Source organism: Puma concolor, chromosome C1, assembly GCF_028749965.1.
Source record: "Puma concolor isolate L17-30 chromosome C1, mPumCon1.1.hap2, whole genome shotgun sequence".
Taxonomy (NCBI): domain Eukaryota; kingdom Metazoa; phylum Chordata; class Mammalia; order Carnivora; family Felidae; genus Puma; species Puma concolor.
In genome coordinates, this window is record NC_141674.1 from 48354402 (window position 1) to 48372790 (window position 18389).

Sequence of the window (18389 nt, forward strand, 5' to 3'; positions counted from 1 at the left end):
TCACGACCTGAGCCAAAGTTGGACGCTTAACCAACTGAGCCACCCACAGGCCCAAAAATCATTTTCCATATATGTGAGGGTTTATTACTCTATCAATGTTCAATTGATCTACATGTCTGTCTTTATACCAATACCTCGTTTTGATTACCATAACTATGAGATAAGTTTTGAAATAAGGAGACCTCTAATTTTGCTCTTCTTTTTTTTTTTTTTTTTTTTTTTTTTTAGATTGTTTTGGCTATTCTAGGTCCCTTGAGACTTCATATGACTTTTAGAATGGGTTTTTCTATTTCTGAAGAGAATATCATTGGGATTTTATTTTATTTTTTTTTTTTTTAATTTTTTTTTTTCAACGTTTTTTATTTATTTTTGGGACAGAGAGAGACAGAGCATGAACGGGGGAGGGGCAGAGAGAGAGGGAGACACAGAATCGGAAACAGGCTCCAGGCTCCGAGCCATCAGCCCAGGGCCCGACGCGGGGCTCGAACTCACGGACCGCGAGATCGTGACCTGGCTGAAGTCGGACGCTTAACCGACTGCGCCACCCAGGCGCCCCTATCATTGGGATTTTAAAAGGAACTGCATTGAATGTGTACATGCCTTTGGGTGGCATTGGCATTTTAGCAATAAGTCTTCCTCCCCATGAGCACAGGATATCTTTCCAGTATTTGTGTCTGCTTTAATTTAATTTTTAATTTAATTCCTTAATTTCTTTCACCAATATTTTGTAGTTTTCAGTGCACAATTCTTTTGCTGCCTTGATTAAGTTTATTCCTAAGTATTTTATTATTTTTCAGGCTACTGTTTTCTTAATTTTCTTTTCAGATTATTCATTGTTAATGTATAGAAATGCAACTGATATTTTGCATGTTGATTTTGCATCCTGCTGAGTCATTTACCAGCTCTCATAGGGTTTTTGTGGAATCTTTAGGATTTTCTCCATATAGAATTATGTCATCGGCGAACAGAGACAATTTTACATCTTGCTTTCCAATTTGGATGCTTTTTATTTCTTTTTCTTGACTAATTACTCTGGTTAGGACTTCCACTATTATGTTAAATAGAAAGCAGGTTAAAGCAGGCGTGCATGCCCTGATCATAGAGGAAAAGCTTTCAATCTTTCACCACTGAATATGATGTTAGCTGTAGGTTTTCATACATGTTCTTTATTATGTAAAGTAGTTTCCTTCCAGTTGTAATTTTTTGAGTGCAGATTTACACTTTTTAAAGACACTTCATCAGCTAAGTAGAGAATGGACTGGTGGGGATGAGCTGATAATAAGGAGGCCCTCTTGGAAGCTATTATAGTGGTTGAAGCAAAAATTGATGTAGTCCTGAATTAGGGAATTATCAGAACGCATGACAGGGAGAAAAGTTAGAAGAAACTTTTTGGCAATAATATTAGTAAATCTTAGTGATTGATTGATTTAATATGCTAGGAAGGGAAGGGTCAGGGATGCTTCCCAGTTTTCTGATTGGGGACATAAGACAAAGGGAACCCTGGCGAGGGATAGTTTTGTGACGATGAATTAGTTGAAGAGGACGTGTTCAGGGCTAGGTAGTTACATAGAAGAGTCAGAAACTTGAAGAGAAAGGTATAAACTAGAGATGGAAGATTTAAAATATTTCCAACCGAGGTGGTGGTCAAAACCATGCGTATGGATAAGTTGAACAAGGGTTACAAAAACATACGCTTGGAGGGGCCAGGCAGGTACCAATCATTGCATGGGACTTGATGCAGTACTCTAGGGGAACCCCAGGGCCTGGGGCAACTGACCATGCCTGCCCTGCTTAAAGGCTTTCCAATGGAATCAGTCGAGCAAAGACTGCTGGTTTGTGTGTAGACCCTCTCCTGTCCCATTGTTCTTGCTCATAAACTTAAAGGAGTAGGTCCATCATCTTAATGGAATTTCAGGGAGTGTGGCTCACCCGTGGGGAAGCAATTAGAGTCAAGAGAAGCCCCTTGCCTTCCCCCTAGCACACTTGACATCATTCCACAGAGGCAGATGTGGCTCCAGCTGCAATTGGCTCTGTTCTTTGCTGTGTTTCTTATCAGCATTACTCAGAGCAGTGGCTGCCGAGAGCTCAAATTTAGGAGCCTAGGGGTCCTTAATATGAGACAGCCAAGACATCTCAAGACCAAGGCCAGCAGAGCTGGCTCCTGTTTCAGGGCCTGGAAGCACAGTTCTTCAAAATGTCAACATAGTAATGACCTGCTGAAGGCCTGGCTTCCTATGCAGGGAATATTTGGAAAGGGAAGGTTATTTTTGTTGTTGTTTTTATACATAAATAACACAATCTGACTTTTCAGCACTGCAGAGAGGTCTGGATAGTCAGAATAGGAAGACAACCCCCCACCTACTGGGGTGGGTTTCTGAAGCCAGGGCTTACACGAGCCTGAAGCTCCAAGGGGACTTGGGCCGAGCAGCCAGAGGTCAGCATCTCTGTTCCTGTTTTTCCTACGAATGGCAGGCCAACTAGGGCAGGCAATTGAGATAACTGGGCCTGGGTTACTGAAGCTGTTTGTGTGAAATGCTGGATTGAACAAACTTAGCAAGTCTGTGATTTTCACTTTTTGATGGCTATGTGGACCAGGATGGAGATTTTAGGAAGTTCTTTCCAGCGGCAGAAATAATCAACTCCATTTAGCAATCAGTGAGCAAACACACATATCCTTCAAAACCTGGCTTAGATGTTACCTTTTGCATCCAGACCTTTGCCTGCCTCATTCCTTTGGGTATCCATAACATTTACTTCTGTTATGAACCAAAATAGACCACACTTTGGACTTCTCAAAGGCAGGAGAGGTATTTTCTACTTCTTCATTTATAAGATCCAGGGCCAACCAACGTGCCTCACACACACTCAGCATTTGAATGAATTAACGCATGGCTTTATTATTCTATTAAGCCACTGTTCCTTCCTCACACTGCTTACTTCATGTGGCTTCTATATACCTTCTCTTTGTTTTAGTAATCAAATTAGTTTCCAAGGACTGTCATAAAAAAGCACCACATGCTGGGTAGCTTGAACAACAGGAGTGTATTTTCTGTACAATTCTGGAGGCTAGAAGTATAAGACCAAGCTGTCACAGGATTGGTTCCTTTGGAGGGCTGTGAGGAAAACTTTCATGCCTCCCTCTTAGCTCCTAGGGGTTTGCTGGCAATTTTTGAGTGTTCCTTGTCTTGTAGACACATTGCCCCAATCTCCGTCTTCATGCTCACATGGCATTCTCCCTACGTGCATATCTAAATTTCCCCTTTTAATAAAGACACCGATCATATTGGATTCAGGGCCCACTCTACTCCAATATGACCTCATCTTAATTAATTTTATCCTCACTGACCTCATTTCCAAATAAGACTATGTTCTGAGATATTGGAGGTTAGGATTTCAAATTATGAATTTGGGGAAGACACACTTCAACTCGTAACCGAAATGTTTTACGACGAGTGATTTTTATAGCACTCTCCACACTCATAGCCTTCTCAATATCAGGGAGTGTACCTTCTTCTCACAAAGCTGAGGCATATTAGAAGGAGTCCTGCTCTAGAAGAACAAGTCACTCCTACATCCTGACCTCAGTTTTCTCCTATGTAAAGTGCCAAATTGGAGTAAATAATCCTTCAGGCCATTTCCTGCTCCGAGATTCTAGGATTTTTCTGGGAATCAATAACCCTAGGGCTTACTGACTGTTCCCATTGTTTTTCTCCCATCTTTAACTGGCAGCACACCTCACCATCAGTACATTTATTGCCCTTGTTACTGATCCATGACAGTTCTCATTCTTATTCAATAATTTGAATCATCTTGTAGTTCATCTTATAGCAGATTTGAATCTGCTTTTTGTTTCTGTTGTCAGGTGTGAAGGCACAATCTTAATTTAACTAATAGCAACCTTGAAGAAGGTGTTATCCAAGAACTCTGAAAGAAGTTCCCACTCAGTTGTACAATGATCTAGCCTTCTGTGGCTTCCTGTCACATTACAGAACAGCTAGGTCTGGCATCTGTCTGGTGTCTGTGTGGCCCAAACCCATTTTGTCCACCTCTGTCAGCCAGTCTTTTCCTTCTTGCACTTTCCTCTAGCCACATTATAGGTGTAGGTCTCCATGTGTCTCTGTGTGTATGACCATCACTAACATCATTCCTACAGTCATGCCTCTGTTTCCGATATTCTTTACTCCTGACATATGGCCTTTTCCCATTATCTCTTACTCATCCATCAGGATCCAACTGATACACTACCTCTTCCATGAAACCTTCTCTTCCCTCTCCAGGCCAAACAATCCACTCCATTTTCTGAGCTGCCATTGTAGTACGTGTAGACCCTCTTTTGGCATTTAATCACTTTCTACTTTGTACCATCATTATCTGCAGAAGGCTCAGCTTCACCACTTTTCAGCTCCAACCCTGAGTAAACTCAAGTCTGTTTATTGGTCTGCCAAGTGGGAATTATGCCCAACATCTGGAGAAGTTATGAGAATGATTTACAACAATAAATGTGAAAGTACAGGAACACAGTAAGTGCATAATAAATATTAGTTCTCTCTCCCCATTCCCTGTGTCAGGTTTGTGTATTTGCTCATTTCCACATTCTTCATCACCCTCTACAGGAGACCTGGCCTTTGGTAGATGTTTAGTAAGAGTTAGATGCATGGATGGAAGGATGGTAAATTGAATAACGTCTGAGAAAATTTAAGAATACTCAATTTGGGCTATTACTTTCATACAAACAATGCCAGAGTTGAGTTCCTATGGAACAAAAACACGATCTAAGTAGTAAACAAAGGAAAACTTTTGTGGACCCCAACATACTGTCCTCTGAGGCCCCTACCCCAAACACATTTTCATTCACTCCTACTCAGATACTCAAAATGCTACAACTGCCTCTTGGCTGCTATATTCAGGTTAGCCTTTCTCCCTGGACTTACTTGTTCTACATATTCTCTTTTCCTCTCCTGGTCCATCACAATTTACCTATTCCCTGTGCTAATCACTTGGGGCTCCAATTATCACAGAAAAAAGTCTTTATTTGGTAGCAGGAAGGGCATAATGATGTGGTGGCCAGCCTCCAAGACGTCCCCTAATGATCCTCACTTTCTAATATTCATGTCCTTGCATAGAGCCCTCTCATATTGAATAAGAATGACTTGGATAGTCAGTAAAATATTGAGAACGTGACTGTGTGATGTCCAAAGAGAGGTCATAAAACACATTGCTGTTCTACGTTGGGTTCTTGGATTGCTCACACTGGAGGAGACCGGCACCATGTTGTCAGGACTTTCAGGCAGCCGTGTGGATAGACTCATGTGAGGAAAAACTGAGGCCTCCTGCCAATAGCCAGCACCAGCTTGCCAATTACAGGAGAGAACCACCCTGGAAGCGGATCTTCTAGTCCCAATTAACTCTTCAGATGACTGTAGCTTAGATCAACATCTGATTCAATCTCATTAGAGACTGTAAGTTTGAACCACTGGCCAAGGTACTCCCCAACTCCTGACCCTCAAAACCTGTGAGAGATAGTAAATATGTATTTCTATTTTAGGCCACTGTGTTTGGAAGGGATGTGTTTCATAGCAATAGGTAAGTGATACACTGGGTTATCTGGAAGCTATTGATTCCTTATGCCCAAAGAGTAAGAGTACATTCTTGGATTTCTGGATTTACAGGCCCAGTGAGGGAAATTGGAAGCACATAGAACTATCGAAGCCTCTCGAGGTTCTACCAATTAAATATCGGGAATCCTTCTACCACCTTGTAAAACTGCCTGACAGAGATACAAAAGGTGAATGGGTACAAGCCCTAACACTGAAAAATTCCACTCACAGATACGTATTCAACAGAAATGTATTCACCAAAGACACATGCAAGAATGTTTGTAGCAGCATTACTGAGAATAGCCAAAGCCACCCAAATGACCAATCAAGAGTAGAATAGGTCATTAAGTGGTAGTATAACCGCTGAAACACTGCATAGCAAAGAGTGATGCAACAAAGCCACAAGTACACACAACAGGATGGGTGAATGTCTCAAACTTTGCATAGAGAGAAAAAAGCCAGGCGTAAGAATATCTATACCTGATCCTATTTCTATAAAGTATAAAAAGGTAAAATTAATCTATAATGTAAAATAGTAGTTATTGTCAGAGAGGAAATGAAGGGGCTGCTGGGGTGCTGGTGATGTTCTGGCTCTTGATCTGAGTGCTGACGACATGGACAGGATCCCTTTTGGACAAATCAGTGAGCTATAAGTTTATGATTTGTGTGCTTTTCTTTTTTTTCTTTTTTTTTTTTAGTATTTATTTATTTTTGAGAGAGAGAGGGAGAGGGAGAGTGTGAGTGGGGGAAGTGGGCAGAGAGAAGAGGGAGACACAGAATCCAAAGCAGGCTCCAGGCTCTGAGCTGTCAGCACAGAGCCGGATGCGGGGCTCAAACCCTTGCACCGTAAGATCATGACCTGAGCCAAAGTCGGTCGCTTAACTGACTGAGCCAACCAGGTGCCCCATTTATGTGCTTTTCTGTATCTGTTATACTTTAACAATTTACTTTCTAAAATTACTTTAACAAATGGCAAAAAAAAATAAATAAATAAGCACAGCTGAGAGCAGTACAAGTTTAGAAAGGATTGGGCTTCATATCAAGGAGGAGGATGGAAAATTCCCGCCCTGGTATTAATTTGTGCTGGGGCTCACTTGCCTAATAATAAAATAATAGTTAATATTGATTATGTACCAACTATACCTGAAGCATTAATGAAGCAAACAAGTATGGCATTTTATTTAATTTCAAAATAATATTTCAAGACAAATCATATACTACCCATTTTACAAACATGGATGCAAAAGTCAAGAAAAATGGAGTATCTCGTGCAGAGTTTCAGTGCGTGTCAATGACATAGATTGCATGTAAATCTGGATCTCTGGCTCCTAAGAATTTACTTTTCTTTTTTATTTTTTTTAATTTTTTTTAATGTTTGTTTATTTTTGAGACAGAGAGAAACAGAACATGAACGGGGGAGAGTCAGAGAGAGAGGGAGACACGGAATCCGAAGCAGGCTCCAGGCTCTGAGCTGTCAGCACAGAGCCCGACGCGGGGCTCGAACTCACGGACCGTGAGATCATGACCTGAGCTGAAGTCGGACGCTTAACCGACTGAGCCACCCAGGCGCCCCAGGAATTTACTTTTCTTTTTTTTAAAAATTTTTTTTTTATTTTCAACGATTATTTATTTTTGGGACAGAGAGAGACTGAGCATGAACGGGGGAGGGGCAGAGAGAGAGGGAGACACAGAATCGGAAACAGGCTCCAGGCTCTGAGCCATCAGCCCAGAGCCCGACACGGGGCTCGAACTCCCGGACCGCGAGACCGTGACCTGGCTGAAGTCGGACGCTTAACCGACTGCGCCACCCAGGCGCCCCGGAATTTACTTTTCTTAACGATACCATGATTCCACTGAAAAGAGGGAGGTAACTAGGTAAGGCTTGGACTCCTCTAGTACAAAATTAAGATCTATGCAAGTGTAAATCTACACTGCATATGTATATAGGTTTGTACAACCACACACAATGCCTAAATGTGCATGGGTGCATGTGAGCGTTCATGCAGTGAGTTATATACCTATGGTTCTATCTGTTTAGTGCCAAGATCTAAAGGAAAACTAAAAAAATATGAAGATGCACTGGGATGATTCCAACTGTTTGATTTCTGGCATCGGACGATTTCAAGCATCTCAATAAATTCACTCTTTGCTTTTCATCCAGATATTTACTCAATACAAATACAGTCTCAGGCTTAGGGACCCAACGAGTGAGTTGATCAGTATTCATTTCCCTACTGCTTTCTTGGCTTCTCTTTTTCCTATTATTCTGTTATTCCTGATCTTGATTCATAAAGCTCCCAAACTGAAGCTGGGCACTTGGGTACCCAGCTAGACACTACATTTTTTTCATCCTTCCTTGAAGTGTGGGGTGTGACTGAGAATAAGTGATATACGGAGTGATATGTGTATAATAAAGACAATACCCCTTACACAGGATTCACTTTTTTTCCTCCCTGCAGGCTGAAAATCTGTACAGACAGTAACCCAGCCACAGCCAGAGGTGAAGACAATATTCTAGGGATGGTGCAGAAACAAGTTAGTAGAAAACTGGAGTGGTTTATGGTACAGAGCCCCGTACTAACCCAGACTGTTTTCCTTTGGACTGTTAAAGAAGAGAGAAACTTGTTTCATATAAGCCCAGTGTGGGGGCTCCCTGCACTCTCTATAATGCAATTAGCTTTAAGGGGGTGGGGAGGGTGACTGACAGAGACACATGAACAAGCACCTTGGCCAATGGCCAATAGCTAGACCCTCAGACAGCGGACAACTGGGTCCCCAAGTGAGAGACTACTCTGAGAGGCAGCCTCAGATGGACTGATAGTGTCCCCTTCATAGCTTATAATACAGTAGCATGAACACCTTTTTATTGGATCCTCACCACAAACATATGGGGCAGGAATTAACTTTGTATTCCCATTTTGAAAACTCAGGTCTCAGGGCGCCTGGGTGGCTCAGTCAGTTGAGTGTCCGACTTCGGCTCAGGTCATAATCTCACCGTTTGTGAGTTCTAGCCCCACGTCGGGCTCTGTGCAGACAGCTCGGAGCCTGAAGCCTGCTTTGGATTCTATGTCTCCCTCTCTCTTTGCCCCTTCCCCACTCATGCTCTGTCTCTCTCTGTCTCAGAAATAAATAAACATTAAAAAAATAATAATAATAATAGAAGAAAAGAAAACCCAGGTCTCAAATAAGTGTCTTGCTCAGGTTAATAAGTGACATAGAGCCAAAAGTTTTTCATCATTCCTGATCTCCCTGGAAAGGAGTTATAGGGAAATGAGGCCAATGAAGGGGTTCCTAACAGAGGCCTTTCCTTGCAGAGCAACAGAATTCAGAGTTCAAGTCTAGGCCTCATCTATAAGAAGATTTAATCATGTAGGAATTTCAGGAACCTTACTTTATATTTTTAAGGAAATAATTTTTTTTTGAAATTTTATTTTTTTATTTTTTTGTTTTTAAAACTTTTATTTTAATTCTAGTGGGTTAACATGTACTGCAATATTGGCTTCAGGGGTAGAATTCAGTGATTGAGCATTTACATACAATACCCAGTGCTCATCCCAACAAATGCCCTCTTTTGTACCCATCACCCATCTAGCCCATCCCCCCACCCATCTCCTTCCATCAACCCTCGGTTTGGTCTCTATCTTTAAAGAGTCTTTTATGGTTTGTTTCCCCCTCCCTCTTTTTTTCCTCTCCCCCGCACCCCATCCCCTATGTTCGTCTGTTTTGTTTCTTAAATTCCACGTATGAGAGAAATCATATGGTATTTGTCTTTCTCTGACTGACTTATTTCACTTAGCATAACACACTCTAGTTCTATCCACATTGTTGCAAATGGCAAGATTTCATTCTTTTTGATGGCTCAGTAACATCCCATTGTATGTAGACACCACACCTTCTTTATCCATTCATCCATTGGTGAACATTTGGGCTTTCTCCATAGTTTGGCTATTGTTGATAATGCTGCTATAAAACATCAAAGTGTGTGTGTCCCCCTTCAAATCTGTATTTTTGTAACCTTTGGGTAAATACCCCTTAGTGCAATTGCTGGATCATAGGTTAGTTCTGTTTTTAACTTTTTGAAGAACCTGGAGTCAGGTGATTTGGGACTGGGTTCAAGGAGGCAGGGCCTGCTCTGTATTCAGTGCTATCGTGAAGCAAGAATAAATACTTCTGATTGGATATCTTCATGAATCATATCTAGAAGGAGGTACTAATAGAAAGAAGCTAAAGAAGTAATTAACAAAGAAGGAGCCATCACTCATGTTAGCTGGGAGAGGGGGACATTCCATATTTTTGTGGTTTCCACAGTGACCCTGTTTTTGTATGTGCTGAAGAAAAACGGCTACCTTTTGTCAGGGCTTTGGGGGGGGGGGGTCTCCTTTACGAGGTTATTTATGTTTGGCAAGAGAAACACCACAGCTTAGCTGCAGATTCCAGGCCAGCACCTAACAACACGGGAGCCTTGCTTTTAGGGTGAATCCAGTTCACAGGTGCCAGGGGCTGCTTTTCTCCTTCTCATTTACTTAATCTTCACCGCAAATTTATGATTCAGACTCTATCAGAATTATAGATGAGGAACGTGAGACACAGCCGATTTCAGTAACTGGCCAAGGTCACACGGCTAACAAATGGAGGAGAAGAATGAGAACCCAGGCAGTATGGATTACCAGGCTCTTTTACCTCTTCAGCCGTTTCCCCAGGGCCTCATCCTATCTGCAGACCCTCAGCATTTGATCCCAACAGGGCAGTCCTACCCACTCCTAACCACATTCTGTGGATTCTCTAGCCTGTCTGGATACTCGCGTGGCTGGATTCCACAGATCCACGGAGGCGCGCCCTCTGGAATACCGGACCTGATTGCCTGCCGTTACCATGCACTCACTCCCAACCCAAACTCTCTGGAAACCTGCTCCGCCTGTTTCATTGGACTCCCCCTTCACCCTCTGACATTCCTCCCCACCCTGGTGAGTGAGGCTTATTTCTGGAGGGGCTAGACAAAGGCCTACCCAATACCACGTGCCTGTTGTGACATCCTGAAAGAATCTGATGAAGGCCCTCTGGGGTGTTTGCTGCTGTCTGCAGCTTGGAGGCAGAGAGGTATAGAGGAAGGAGCTAGCATACTTGAGGGATGTATGACCTCCTGACAAGTTATTTAACCCCTCCAAGTTTCATCAGCTATAAAATTAAGAGCACTAGTGACCATCTCAAAGTACAAGGAAGATCAGATGAGACCATATACATATGTATGTGTGTGTGTGTATATATATATATATATTTCAGTGGAAACTGAGGAAGTGATTAAGTTTCCCATATGAGTTGATATGAAGCAGACAAGCAAGCAAGGGAGAGCAAAGAAGGCATAACTAACCTGGGCAGGCAAAACTCTCTAGAACTATTTCTCTTCCTACTATGCACACAGCTCAACGCAGGGACAGGCCCGCCAGCGTGAGGGTCACTGGAGAATTTCCATCTCTGATGGACCTAAGAATGCAAAATATTGACTCTAATAGAAAAAGTATTGAATTTAGCATAGGAGATCTGAGTTCTAGATCGGCGCCGCCATTTTCTGGCCTTGGGCAAATCACTTGACCTCTATGTTTTTCTCCTCATTAGCAAAAGGGAAGTGCCTGTAAACCAAAGGTCAAGCCCTTTACTTTTTTTTTTTTTTTAATGTTTATTTTATTTTTGAGAGAGATGGAGACAGAGTACGAGAGGGGGTAGGGGCAGGGAGAGAGGGAGACACAGAATCTGAAGCAGGCTCCAGGCTCTGAGCTCTCAGCACAGAGCCTGACACGGAGCTCAAACCCACCAAGTGGGAAATCATGACCTGAGCTGAAGTCGGACACTTAACCGACTGAGCCACCCAGGCACCCTAAGCACTTTACTTTTATTAGTGCTTACCACAACCCGCTCCACTATGTAATATCATTATGCCCATTTTATTCAAGAGGAAACCCAGGGTAAGAGTGGCTAAAGACTTTGTCCACAGACACACAGCAGTGAGTGTCTGGGCTGTGAACCAGGCAGTCAGACCCCAGAGCCTGTGCCTCCACCCCTGCCGCCAGCAACACTCCCACTTGCTTATCTGAAACCCTGGAAGAAAAATCGCCCCCACTGCTTCCTCCAGGCAGCTCTGAGGATCAGATGGGCCCATGGGTGTGCCAGGATGTGCTTTAACTATAGATGCACTGTGGAGACGTGGTAGTGTCTCATTCGCTGTGGCTTTGTAGGGCAGCATCAGCACAAAAGTCCTTAGCATGGATGTTTCAGAAAGGCAGATTTCAGCTCAGAGTGAGGACAGGCCTTCTGCAGTGAGTCCTGCTATGTGACCCGGGCTCTCTGTGAGGCAGGAAGCACGCCCCGCCCTCCACCAGCAAAAGAAGCACCCCCAGATGGGAAAGCAGCAGACGATATCCTTCATCACCTGTGGTAACTGAGGCTCCTGGCACAGGGCTCCGCCAGGCAGGGTACCCCATTTGGCGGGCTTCCCTCTCTTTCTGTCTTCTTTTCATGTTAGATGCTTCCTCGCCACCGTTTCCCCTTCAGATTTTGTGAATTCTCGTGTTTCTGTGAGGTCGCTGGAGCCCCACTTGACCTGAATGTCCTTTGCCAACTTCATCACCGCCTCTGGGGCAGGGGTGGATATGCGGGAAAACATTTTTCCTGAACTCTGGCTCAGAGTCCCTCAACATCTGTGGAAAACAAGGGAGTTTACCACACAACCCTCTCACAATCAAGTACTCAATTAATGTTTGGCTCCCCAGAACGACCTTTCTCAAGAAAAATACCATTTAAAACATTTTTTCTCCGCCTCTCTCCATCTTTCTGAGAGAGGGAGTTCTGAGGCCAACCACGGAGAAAGAGCCTTTGGTTTCCTCCATGAAAATTGTTGTAATACCCTGGCCAAAGCATGTGGGATGGGCCACTGAGAGTCCCCTGGCATGACCTCCACACTGCCTGGGTGGGGACAGAGCAAGGACGAAGATGAAGAGGTGGGAGGAGAGCAGTGGCTCTTTTATGGCTTCCTCTGTCACAGCTTCACCCTGAGAGGACAGGAGAGCCATGTTTTCTCAGGAACACCAGGAGATGGTATGTGTGTGACACAGACAGACAGACAGACAGACAGAGATGGAGAGACAGAGAGAGAAAGAGAGACACTATGACACTGTTAGAAATTTTCCATCCCTTTGAGATCTGGACCCCTCTGATTCAAAGGGTGGTCCACAGACCACCAGCATCACCATCACCCAAGAGCTCGAACTGTCTGAAATGCAGAATCCCAGGCCCACTCCAGGCTGACTGAATCAAAATCTACATCTCAAGTTCCTCAGGCAATTCTCAGCTACGCTAAAGTTTAAGAAGCACTGATCTAGATAAGACTGCCTCAGAACGCCTAGGTATGTCCCATGGAAGTCCAAATCTCTGCCCAAATTGTTGGTTCATTCCCAGGGAATCTCTCGGGGGCACCCCTGGAACATTTACTTCCCCTGCAAAGGACAGTTGATAGCTTATTTTGCCCTTCTTTGCTCCCTGTCTCTGTCTGTTTCACATCAGACCAGATGGGAAATTTAATTCCTTCTTCAGTTTACACCAAAAAGCAACTCACACAGCATTTGTGTATGTGTGTAGGAAACGTTCCCAAAATTTGCTGAGTAGGGGGGATGGGGCGAAATAACCCATGTAACCACTTCATACTGAATGATAGACCACCCAGCAGTGGGAATTCTGCCCTGGTTCCCGGCCCCAGGTGTTTGCTAATCTACCCCGTGACCCTGGGTCACCTCTCCCAACCTCTCCTGCTCGGTGGCTTCCCTCGATCGTCTCCCCATTTCTGTGAGGAGCAGAACTCCTCTCCTTTTCTCATATACAGCAGGAACGACCTCCCTTCTGCTGTCTTCACACTGTGCTCTCAAGATCCTCCTTCTGTCCTGTATGTGGCAAAAAAAGACAACTCTGCACACCTGTGTTCATAGTAGCACCGCTCACAATGCCACGGGGTGGAAGCAGCCCAAGTGGCCATCAACTGATGAATGGATAAACAACACGTGGTACATACATACAGTGGGGATGTTGTTCAGCCCATAAAAAGGAAAGAGATTCTGGTATATGCTACTACACGGATGAAGCTTGAGGATGCTTCGCTGATGAAATAAGCTAATCAACGAAAGACAAAAGGTGTACGAGATTGTACGAAATATACGGAGTAGTCCAATTCACAGAGACAGAAAGTTAAACAGTGGTTGCCAGCGGCTGGGGGAGGGGGAAGAGGGGAAAGCGTTGCTCAGAGGGTGCTCAGTTTGCAAGGTAAAAAACTGGTGCCCAAAAAATCTGGTGCCCAAATCTTCCCCAACCGGAATCCCTGGAGGTGCTGTAAACCAGCACCGTCTCCTGAAAGGACGTCGCTGAAGCCACGTGGGAAAAGTGTTGGCCTCACAGGAAAGAAAGATCTGGAGGGGGAGTCCTGCCTTAGTCATTCCAGTATGTGAAATGGCAAGAAACTCACTTCATGTTCTGGGTTCCCTCTGGAGTGTTTTTCACTTACTCATGACCTTCCTACGGGAATCTACAGGAGTGAGTGCCCAGCAGCAAGGCCTGGGCACTGTGACCCTACTCCTTAGCCGCATTTGACCAGACCAGGGGAAGGCCCCTGACTCAAGCTTTTTCAATCGGGGTCCCACTGGTAGTAATGGGGAATCCAAACAGAGAGAGGCAGAAGGTCAATGTCTTGTATGGTTGGCATGATAACTCATGAGCTTGGAAACTGGGAGGCTGTCACACTCCACCCATTTGCATTGAGCTTCTGAGAAAACCGGGCTTCAGAGAAGAAAGGCAGAGGCAGCCGAGCAGCCACGTTGAGGAAAGGGGAGAGAAGGAGAAGGACCGTTTTCCCAAGTTCCCTGCTACCTTCCTCTCACTAGTTCTTGTCATTCCTGGAGACCTTCCCCACGGCTCACTCACCAGCTTGGTTGCCTGAATCACCCCCGCATCTTAACGATGAATTTCTCTCTTTAGCGGAAACTAGCTCCGTTTGGTTTCTGTCGCTTACAACCGAAGCCACTTTGAGCAACTCACATTCGCCATTTTGAGGCTTAGTTTTTTTGGCTGAAAAATGATCATGAGACTGAATCACTGAATTGTTGGCCACACGGGTATTGTTTAAATGCCAGAAGAATAGAAAGGACAATTATTGCAGGAAGAGAGACATCATGGATGGAGAAAAATGGCTTAGATGGAAATTTTGTTCTGTTTTTTTTGAAACATTGGTTTAAAAAAATAGCAAAATGATGACAAACTAATTAGGAAGATATCAGAATACATCAGACCCTTTTCTAAGTATTTTATACATACTAGGTCTTTTAATCCTCATGTCAGCCTGGTTCTGCAGAGGCTCTGTTCTTATCTTTCATTTTGCAGATGAGGTAACTAAGCTATAAGAGAAGGTTAATAACTAGCCGAAGTCACATTATACGAGAGTGCAAAGCAACATCCCTCGCTTTTATATCTGTTTCCTCATCTGTAAAATGGCCCGAATGATGGATACCCCAGGGTTGTGATGAGAGAATTAACTAAAAATGTCTTCACAATGTATATGACGCCTAAGAACCGATGCCATAATCTCTTTCATAAGAAAACTCATCATTAATCTGTTTTGTTACTGAAGTGCAAATTAAGAAAATAAGACGTGCAGCTATGAAGAGCTAACTTTCAAACGAATAAAAGGCAATTCTGTTTACACGGTAAGAGTGGGACTCATAAAACTCATAAACCCAAGTGGGAAATAGGCTTGAAAGTACGTAGCCTGAATGAATGAAACAGGGCCTAAGGCGGCTTCAGACAGTTTTCAAGCCCTCTCTTTCTAGGAGAATCAAGATAAACACATTCTGCAGCACCTGTTGACAATGCAAGCTTTTTTTTTATCTTCTCCACTTTGAGAGTGGCACGTCCCAATTGGATGTGAGGTGGGGGAAGGCAGGGAAATTGAGAATGGCCACACAGTATCCTATCCTGGGGGTTCTGTGGCATCATCTCAGGTTACAGATGGAAGATTGGAGCTCCAGGAGATAAATAAACGTGCCTTCAGTCCAACAACCAGGAAGCCAAAGAATCAGATTTCAAATACAAATCTCTCTGACCCCAAAGTCCTTGCTTTCCTCCTCATACCTTGACATACCTCGCCCAACTCGACACCTGTTGCCACTTAACACATTACCTGAAGTCAATCATTTGAAGCAACCATAAGCATCTTACAGTTTCTGTGGGTCAGGAATTCAAGTACAGCTTAGCTGGGTGGTTCTGGCCCTGGGTTTCTTGTGAGCTAAGAGTCAAGATAAGATAGGCCTCAGCTGAGGCTACGGCTATCTACAGATTTGGCGGGGCTGGAGGATCCGCTTCCAGTCCTCACTGTTGTCAATCTCGTGCTGGTTGTAGGAAGTGGGGCCTTGGTGCCTCTCCGTGCAGGCCTCTCCAGTGGTTATTTGAGTCCTCGCAGCATGGTGGCCGACTTGCCCCCAAACAAGCAATCCAAGAGAAGTGTGCAAGGGAAGCTCTCCTAGCTTCAGAAGTCCCACGGAATCACTTCTATCACATTCTTTCAATTAGACTAAGACTGACCTACATTGAGGGGAAGGAAGTTAGGCTCTGACTTTTGAAGGGTGGAGAATTATGGATCTGTCTGAAGACCCTACACTTAGCAACCTGAGAAAGAATTGGCAGCTCTGGCCTGAGTTGCCTCACCTCTGCTTAAAAGGAGGCAGAGGCTTCCAGTACCTTGGAGGTTAAAGATCAAAATCCTCAACATGGCAGCAAGGCCACACATGTCTTACACACTGCGTGTCCCCAACTTCAAACCCGGTCTTTCTCCTTGATGTTATACTCTTGGGCTTCATTTCCACTAAAATGCTACTCTCTCTCCTGCCTGAAGCCTCTGCACAGATGTCCCCTCAGCCCTCCATGCCTTCCCCTAACCTCCTGCCACCATGCCAAGATTCACTCATCGTTCAGATCCTGGTTCAAAGGTCACCTTTTCATCAAAATATGCCTCTTATCTCTGACCAGATCAGGTCCAGCCAGAAGCTCTTATAAATCGTTGAATTTTTTTTTAATTATACTTTCTTCCTTTCCCATTAGCATATTGGCACAATCATTTCATCCATGTCTGTCTATCCCACTAACATTCAATCCACATTGAGACCGCATCTGGTTTTTTATTCTCTGATGCTTCCCCAGTGCTTTGCACAGTGCCAAGAGTGTAATGTGTACTCAATCACAAACGTGTTGCGTGAATGAATGAATGAATGAATGCCCAGTCAGTGATCTCCTCATAGCTGGAGATGTGTAGGCAGGAGTGGAACCACCTCTATAAATGTGTTTCAAGGAGGTTCTAGCATCAGATTGGGGTTAACTGCATGACTTTGAAGGTTCTTTTCCTTCAGGAGAATATTTGAGATGTTGTAGTTCTGTGATTCTTGGGTCTCCACTCTCTGGCAAGCAAACTCTGCCTCCTTGGGTGACTCACCTGTGGCCTAAGTCTCAGGTCTTTTGGCTCCCAGGACACACCCTCTCTGGGGACAGCCTATCTCAGGCTCAGCTGGCAGCCTGATGCATCAGGCACAAGGAAAGCCTGTGCTGGAAATCTTGGGGAGCAGCTGCCCGGGGCTGGAAGGAGGCTCAAGTGATTGGGCCCTCCGTAGCTCCTTTAAGAAGTTTTACAAGGTTGAGGTTTGCTCTAAAAATAAGCCCACAAGGCTTTTTAAAAAGCTTCTAAAACCATATGTCCACAACAGCCATTTTTTTTGAAGGGCCAGTGAGCCTTTAAAAGCTTCAAAAACCACTACTTGGCCTGCCTCCCACAGTAGAGAAAGTTCAATATGCGCTGTGTTGAAAACCAGACCTGCTTTTAAGTCTCCTAGAATCTGCCCCTGAAACATTCTGCTCCTATTAAAGGGGTTCAAGATGGAGATGGGGATATGTGAGGTTCGGGTACCCCAGAGGCAGCTTCTTTCCACTGTAAACAACTGCCCCAAATAACCACAAAACTGCCATTAGCTGCCTATAGAGACATTGTTTCAAGTCCTTCTTTCCTGTTTCCTCTCTTCTCCCATAGGTCTCTCCTACCTCATGTTGTGGATTGTTCTGTTAAATGCATACACACACACACACACACACACACACACACACACACACACACACCATGGTGTGCCCAAGAAAAATGTCCACCCAGGTAGAGGGCCTACCGGGTGATGGGCAGAAAATGAGGAAGAGCATTTATTTGTTAAAATTTTCTCTCCTTTTCTTTCTCTCTTCCTTTCTTTTTCTTTCTTTTCTTTCTCTCTCTCTTTCTTTCCTTCCTTCTTTCTTTTTCTTTCTGTCTCCTGCCCTCTTATTTCTTTCTCTTTCATTTTTAAAATAAATGCATAAGTGCCTATTATGTACCACAAATTGAATATCTATATTTCAGGTGGGAAGAGAGCCATGGAGAGCAGCAGAAAGGGTATCTCAATGAATCAGAAATGCATTCTCCCCAAAGACATGTTACAATCTGTAGGGGACTGGAGAGGAGGCGTACAGGGTATGATGCACCATACTTCTGGCCCCTTGAGTCCTTCAAGCCTCAGTAAGGAATCCCTACTGACCTCTTTACATAAGGAGGAAACTGAGAGTTTAAGATTATTGCTCGTGATCCCATGGATCTATCAGTCTCCATGAACATATGTCTTGCTCCTTCCCTAGCAGAAGAAACACACCCGCCCATAAATAGCTATAGCACAGTAGGACAGGGCTCAGTGTTACAAG